Here is a 7404-nt window from a genome sequence, read left to right as displayed (position 1 = left end):
ATGCACAGCGCAGGCCAGGACACAGCAGGAAAATGCACAGCAGTGGCAGCGCTTACCTTTCCTGGCAGGCGCTGAAAATTCATTGGCTGAGGCGCAAGACAGGCGTCGCTGCTTCCCCGGGAGCAGTGGCACAAAGCTGCCCTCACACATCCCTGTGGAGAATGGGGAAATCAGTGAGTGATGGAAGTGCGCCATGAAGGGATTTCCCGCAGCACACCTCACAGACACAGTGGAAGAAATCGAAGAACAACATGGACATACGCAGCGGCCTCAGGCGAGAACACATGGGCAGAAAGGAAGTGATGGGAATTGCACAGCAAGGAAGACAACAAAAGGAAGGGCCACAGCATCAGGGCGCACTCAAGCAGAGCACTCACGCAGACACAAATCCCAAGACACAAACAGTACAGAAAATGCAGTGTGCTCAGTGAAGGACCGCATCCCAGAAGCACACTCCACTCGGGCAGAACAACGGAGAGAAGACTGCAACGGCCTGCAGGCAGCCACAGCAAGACTCAAGAGAAGCAGCAGCCTCAACAGCACATGTCTGTGACAGACACCCAACCTGAGGAGCAGGGCCGCAGTGAGGGGGCCATGCCCCCATTGGGGCTTGGGACACAATGCAAGAGAAGCACCCACAGATGACTAGCCAACACATAGTCTGCGCCCATGCCTCTCTGCTTGTCTCCCTGTGTCTCCCTGTCTTTCCTTGTGTCTCCCCGTGTCTCCCTGTGTCTCCCTGTGTCTCCCTGTGTCTCACCTTCTCTGCATCTGCCTCCCTCTCCCCCTCCCTCCCTCCCTCCCTCCCTCCCTCCCTCCCTCCCTCCTTCCCTCCCTCGAAACCTCCCCCAAACCCTCCACGCCTGCAAACCTGCAGTGCTCCCCCTAACCCACCCTAAAGCACACATGAAGCACCAGAAGGAGGCAGGGAAAGTAAGCATAGAAGCCACAGGGAAGGACAGATGGGAAGTGCGCTGAAGCATCAGTACAATGCATGCACCGGATGTGAGCATCCAAACACAGAAGCGCAGTCAAGGAACAGCTGCCAACAGTGCTGGAGATGTCAACAAGCAGTGAGCAGTGGCCGCAGGACATAGGCAGTAACAAAGCAGTGAGCAGAAAGCAGGTTTTGGTAACAGCAAGCAGCAGGAAACCACAAGTGCACCTCAAGGAGCACAGCGAAACAAACAGCCAGCAGCTGAAAAGAAGGCTCCCCAGTGTACACAGCCATCCTACCAGCACACTCTGAGGGCAGGCTGCACCTCCCAAGCCTTCGTAGGACACACTGAAGCAAAGGTAGAACCCCAGGGAAACACACAGGGAGGGGCAGCAGGGAAGCACACGCATTCGAATAAGAACAAGGTCTCCGCGGTCGCTGCCCACACCGTCAAAGCCTCCCGCAGAGGAAGTACAAGGGAAGACGTAATCTCAGCCAAGGCAGAGGCTCACAGCAGGAGCAGAATGCAGGGAACACGTCCGGGAAGGAAGCCTGAACCAGCACTCTCGGAAGCCTTCCCTGAAATGTGCTGCAGTTCCAAAAGTACCCACAAGATGGCAGCAAAGGATCACAAATGAAGTGGCGCGCACCTCACAGCGCAGAGGGAAAGGATTGCGGACCCATCCTGAGGCTGGGCACAGCAGACACGGACAATCTGGAGCCGGCAGCATGGAAAGCATGCTGACTGGAAACTGCTGGCATATCCCGTCGTGGAAGCAGCATGGAAAGCTGCAGTAGACAGCAACAAGCAGGAAACCAAGGTGACGTAGGAAAGATGTCCTATCACAGCAGGATGCAACGCAGGAAAACGTGCAAAGCAGTGGCCCAGCAAGCCACGGCGGACAAGACTTCATTGCCCAGAGAAGCGACGAAGAGAGAGCACAAAGCAGACGACCAAACAAAGCAGGCAATGGACAAGGGCTGCAGACGCAAAAGTGGCAGAGCAGACTCCACACAACAGGACTATCATTGAATGAGGATGCAAAACAACACCCAGGCAGCACCTTGCATGCACACACACATGTGACGAAATCAGTGCAGAGGCAATGGCACCTTTCACTGGGGAAACTCCCTGTATGAAAACAGGGAGACGGGGAGATGTTCCTTGCAGCCCGCATCAAGCAGAAATGCAGCGTGCAGCACAGATGGCCAGCACTCATTGTCCTCCTTTCACGGAGATTCACGGCCAGGGATGAAGCTAGAAGGATGGTAGGTACGTGCACTGCACAGAAGAAGACACGGGAGGGAGGCAGGTCAAGAGTCTAGCAAAGCAAGGGGGGAGGGGAACGAAAGGGAAAACCAGCAGGGGTCATCACTGAATGCAGTGTTCCCTTGCCCTGTCACGGAAATCCATCACCTCCTGCACAGATAACAGGAAACCTGCACACGTGTGACAACCACAGGTGGTCCATAACATCAGAGCATACACTTCCTGCAAGCACAGTCCCCAGAAGGCTGTCATGGAGCATCTCAGAAAACATGCACCCTGGACTGCACACGAGCCATGGTAGGCCCCACAAGAGGAAAACACGCTGTGAGCTCAACGGGAAACTACAGAAGGAAGCAGTACTGCCAATTGGAAAACACAGAAGCCGGAGAAGGATTCCCCTTGCTCAGTTAGCGGACGCCGGGAGCACAGCAAACTACTGAAATCGCAAACTCACCTGGCATAGCCGGAATCAATGACAGACCTGACGCTCACATCAGCTGAGCTACTTGCAGGCAGGCAGGCAGGCAGGCAGGCAGGCAGGCACACAGCCAGCCAAGCATACATACGGAAAGAAATGACAGATGAAAAAGAGGGAGGGAGGGAGGGAGGGAGGGAGGGAGGGAGAGAGGGGAAACTGGGAGGAAACCATGTCCTAGGCAGCCTTGGAAATGTGCTGGGAAAAGCAAGTCACCAAGAAAGGGTAACGGAACACCAGCTCCCCACCGCTGCAGAAACACTGCGCCATCCCAATGACACCCAGCAGAGGGCAGCACAGGAACAGGAGTAACACTCGGAAATGTACAAGCGCAGCGGAGGCAAGACGTTCAGGAGGACCCTCACACAGCGCACAGCAGACGCTGTGCGTTTCAAGCTCAAAGCGCACTTTGATGGCTACTTGAAGCAAAGTCACAGGCAAACGTCACGAGACAGCATGGAAACATGCAGGGCAAATCCTGAACCACAGAGGCCATCAGGGATCTAACGGCAGCCCTGCCTGCCAAGAAGTGCCTGAACAAGAAAACAGGCAGACCAGTTTTCGGAACCATGACGGCAACCCCAAAGCGCAGACAGAAAGACGGACGGACAGACAGACACACACACACACACACACACACACACACACACAGCACATACGGAGGCTGCCTCACAACACAAAGGGAATCAACAGTGAGCACGCACACATGGCATGTGGCCGGGAAAACCATGCAAGCATGGCAGCAGCACAAGACAATCGTAAAAGAACAGGCAAACAGGGAAACAGGACGAGGCAGAACACAGCACAGAGCACACTGCATGGCCCCTGCCCCTGAGGAGAGCCTGACAATGGTGAAGCCAGGCCCATGCAGGGAATGCTCCCTGTGCAAACTGGCCGGAGGGACTGGGAGAGAACTGCAGGCCCTCACGGGAGGGAAGCACTCGGGGGAAATTCGTACTGAAGCAGCAAAACCGAGGCACCCGTCATGAGTCCCTGTGGAGCAGCACGGGGAGGCTGTGCATCTCCACGCCAGGTGCCTGTGGCTGGCAAACCACAAGGAAGAAAGAAGCCAACACTGTCCTCCACCTTCACTCTGGCATGATTTCAAGGAAAACAGGGAGCACGCAAACAAACCGACATGCCCCTGAAAGGGGAGCAAAGCAGAGAGAGTGCTGTCCGGGCACACCTAGCACCTCAGCGCAAGCAGCCCCCCCCCCCCGCTCCTCCCTCCCTGCCTCGCTCCCACGCTCTGCCCCGCTCACCTCCAGCCTCACGTCCGCAGCCGCTGGAGGGAGGCCCGCCACGCGCTTGCCTCAGCCGCCAACGCACAGCCGGGGGACCGTTCCCGGAGCCACTGAAGGCCAAAGCAAAGGAAGCGCCGAACTGCTCACAGGACAGTGCTCGCAAGGAGCCCTGAAGCAAGGCATTGTGCGCTGCAGCGGAAACAGCTCCCTCTCCTCAGGGGAGGACTGAATCCCAGGCCTCAGACACCAACCTCCCTGACAGGACCCGCTGTGTCTGGCCAGCAGAGACGGCACAGCCGTAAAGTGTCGGTCGGGGCTCCCCTGCTTCCGGTGCCTGGAGAACCAGAAAAGGCGCGCGACGGCACTCGGCCTTTGTCATGGAGATGCAGCTCACCTGCAGGCATGAGCTCGCGCCAGGCTCCGGCCCCCCATCCTGGCGGGAAAAGCTGAGTTGGTGCCCACGCCCCTGAAATCACATCCAATAAGTCACAATGAGGACCAGTGACGTAGCTTCCTTCGGAGGGAACCTGATAAAAGCAAGGTGGGCCCTCCTCATCCCCTCTCCACACCATGGCTGCACGCATCTCTGACCACCGCCCGCTCTACCGCCCAGGGCCGACGACACAAAGTCCCGGCACAGGCGACTGCAGTCATCGTAAGCACACAGGACTTAGCAGAGTCGCGGGAAAATTCCGAGGAAGGTCAAGGAAGCACCGCACGCACAGTACAGCGATCCTGGGATGCACCAGGGGGCCCGTGAGCCCCGCAGAGGATCCGGCAAACCTGGGTAAGTTTTCCCTTACATGCAAGGGGGACCCTCCGTTGCTTTTGCAGAGCATCTGACTGAGGTAGACACCCACTGTGTAAGCTGAGGGGGAGGGGGGGGGCGGCAACCGAAGGGAATTTACAGCAGGAAGAGCAATAGAGAACTGGAAGGGAAGGACAGATGGCTGCGGCTGGTTGGGGAAGCCCATGTGAGGAATTCTGCACAGAGACCCTGGACCAAGCACAGGAGAGCTGGAGGACATGGGCCAGAAGGTAACTGCCCCGCCCCACCTTCCTGGCTGCAGAGCTCCCTAGTGTTCCTCGGGTCACAGGAACCTGTTTTGGAGACGTTGGGGGAGGGCATAGCTCCTGAGCCCAGACAGCAAGTGATGGGGAAATGCCACGGACAATGCCTGTGGGGAATGGAACCCCACAGAGCCTCAGACAGCAACACCAAAAGCACTCTTCACAATAGCACCCTAACACAAACCGGCTTGGCTCAGGGGAAAGAGAATCGGCCTGAGGAATGAAAGGTCCCAGGCTCAATTCCGATCAAGGGCATTGACTTCGGTTGCAGGTACATCCCCAGTAGGTGGCGTGCAGGAAACAGCTGGTCAATGTTTCTCTGTCATCGATGCTTGTAACTCTCCCTTCCTCTCTGCAAGAAAGCAATGAAAATATGCTTAGGAAAAGAAAGAAAGAAAGAAAGGCCACCATCAGGCACCTGGACACCAAAACTCCCAGCTCTCACAACGTACACCCCATAAATGGGGACCGGAATGGAGTCGGACCTAAACACCCCTGTGGAATGCCAGGAAACCCTCAGCTAACGCCACACGTGGAAGAGGCAAGCCTCAGAAGCAAATAAGTACCTGAAGTAAGAAGCCCGAAATGCTGCCCCAACTGCTCCCTGTGTGTGCTGCCAGAACTGACTGCAGCTGATTCTCAGCGCACCCACCCATTCCTGCACAGGCTGGGCACCTGCTGCCCAAACACTCCCAGGCGATGCAATGGTGAACAGGGTTAACAGTCCTGACACATATTTCTCCGGGATCCCAACAGCTGCATTGGGGAAAGAGCCACAACGAGGTACAAGGACCCAGCAATGGAACACATCCTGGAACCAGCAGCAGACAGGCATCCGCAAGGCAAGTGCAGACCTCCCAGTAGTTCCTGGTGAAACCTGTTCGGCTTGCACGAATCTGCAAACAGAACAGGCGAAAACCAACCTCACTACATTAGAGCCCTCTGAAAATGCACGCAACAGATGAGCAGTGAGGCCAGAAAATGGTCCACAGACAACAGAAACTTGGCCATCCTCCAGGATCACCTTGCTGGCAACGAAAACTGTGCACAGGCAATCTTCAGGGATGGTGCTGACCAACTGTGTTTCACAGGTACGTGGGCCACCCCCCGAGGATCACCGCAGATCTGGCAGACAAGGGCGATGCAATGGCTTCCGTGGCAATGCAATCTGACGAGGGAGAGGAGGGGCAATAGCTGACTGCACATCCATGCGCTGCTAAGCAAGGAGGTGAGTGCCCATGCCTGACCACAGAGGGAACCACTGCCTAGCCCTCGAGGCTGAGTGGGTAGAGGTGATGCTGCAAGAGAGAGCAGGAGTCACCATCAAGGGCAGGACACACATGAACATGTTATGGCATTCAGGGTGCAGGGAGGCCGCAACTTTGCATGGCAGGATAGGGGGTGACGGCACAAGGAGGAGGCAGGTGGAGAAAAGTGTCTTGATGAGGACAATCACCCAGCATCCCTGGGGTCACAGCAGAGGAAGGCATGCCCCCAAAACCGACCATGGGCTTTACGGGAGATGGGAGGGAACCTGAGAAGCAGTGGTGAAGAGGCAGAGTTGCAATGCTCATTGCAACAGGATTCTGGAGGATCGCCAGAAAGGAAAAGCATTTCCTGGGAAGAAAGGAACAGAAAACAGAAACAGAGGTGAGTGCTGGGGGTTGGCTCCAAAGAGCTGGAGGGCTGAGCTGCAAGTCTCCAGGGAGGCGGGTAGGCTCATAGGTGGCTTTTGTGCAGGCAGTCGCTGAGGCTGGAAAACGGGGCATGGAGAACCGTTTCAGAAACTGCTGGGGGGGGGGGGGGGGAGCCAGGAGTTGCTGCCGATGAAAAGGGTGCAGAACACACAAGTTACATATAATCCTAAAGGCAGACAGAGTGACCAAGGCCCATCCATCCGTCCCTTTCCACCACACAGGACACAAGGCTCAAGGAAGCGTGGCAATGCACCTTCAGAGAAGCGGATGCGAGACACACTGCTGCATGGCACCTTTCTTGGATGGAACGCCCTGAGGCACCACTGGGCACCATCGCCCACAGCCATGGACACCAAGGGGGACGGGGACACACACACACATCACCATGAGAGGGCAAGCCCAGGAAACAATTAGCTGAACTGCGGCCTCCAATGCCAAGACACTGCCCTGGGCACCCTGGAGTGGGAGCACCCAAAGACTGTGCACTAGCACTCCCAGCCTGGCCTCCCACCAATCCCTTGCTGCCCATGCACCTCCCATGAAGCCCTCGGCCCAGCTTGGGCCACGCTCACCTGCTTGCCTGCCCCTGTCCTTGTCGCTCTGCCCACAACCCTGTTGACTGTGGCTGAGTGACTCCATTGAACGTTGGGGACAAGACCCTGTGAGGGTGGGAACTGGGGAGGAGTTAGCACAGCGGCACGAGCTGTGGG

Source organism: Myotis nattereri (genome assembly GCF_964212035.1).
Source record: "Myotis nattereri genome assembly, chromosome: 2".
Lineage (NCBI taxonomy): Eukaryota > Metazoa > Chordata > Mammalia > Chiroptera > Vespertilionidae > Myotis > Myotis nattereri.
This window is presented reverse-complemented; position numbering follows the sequence as displayed.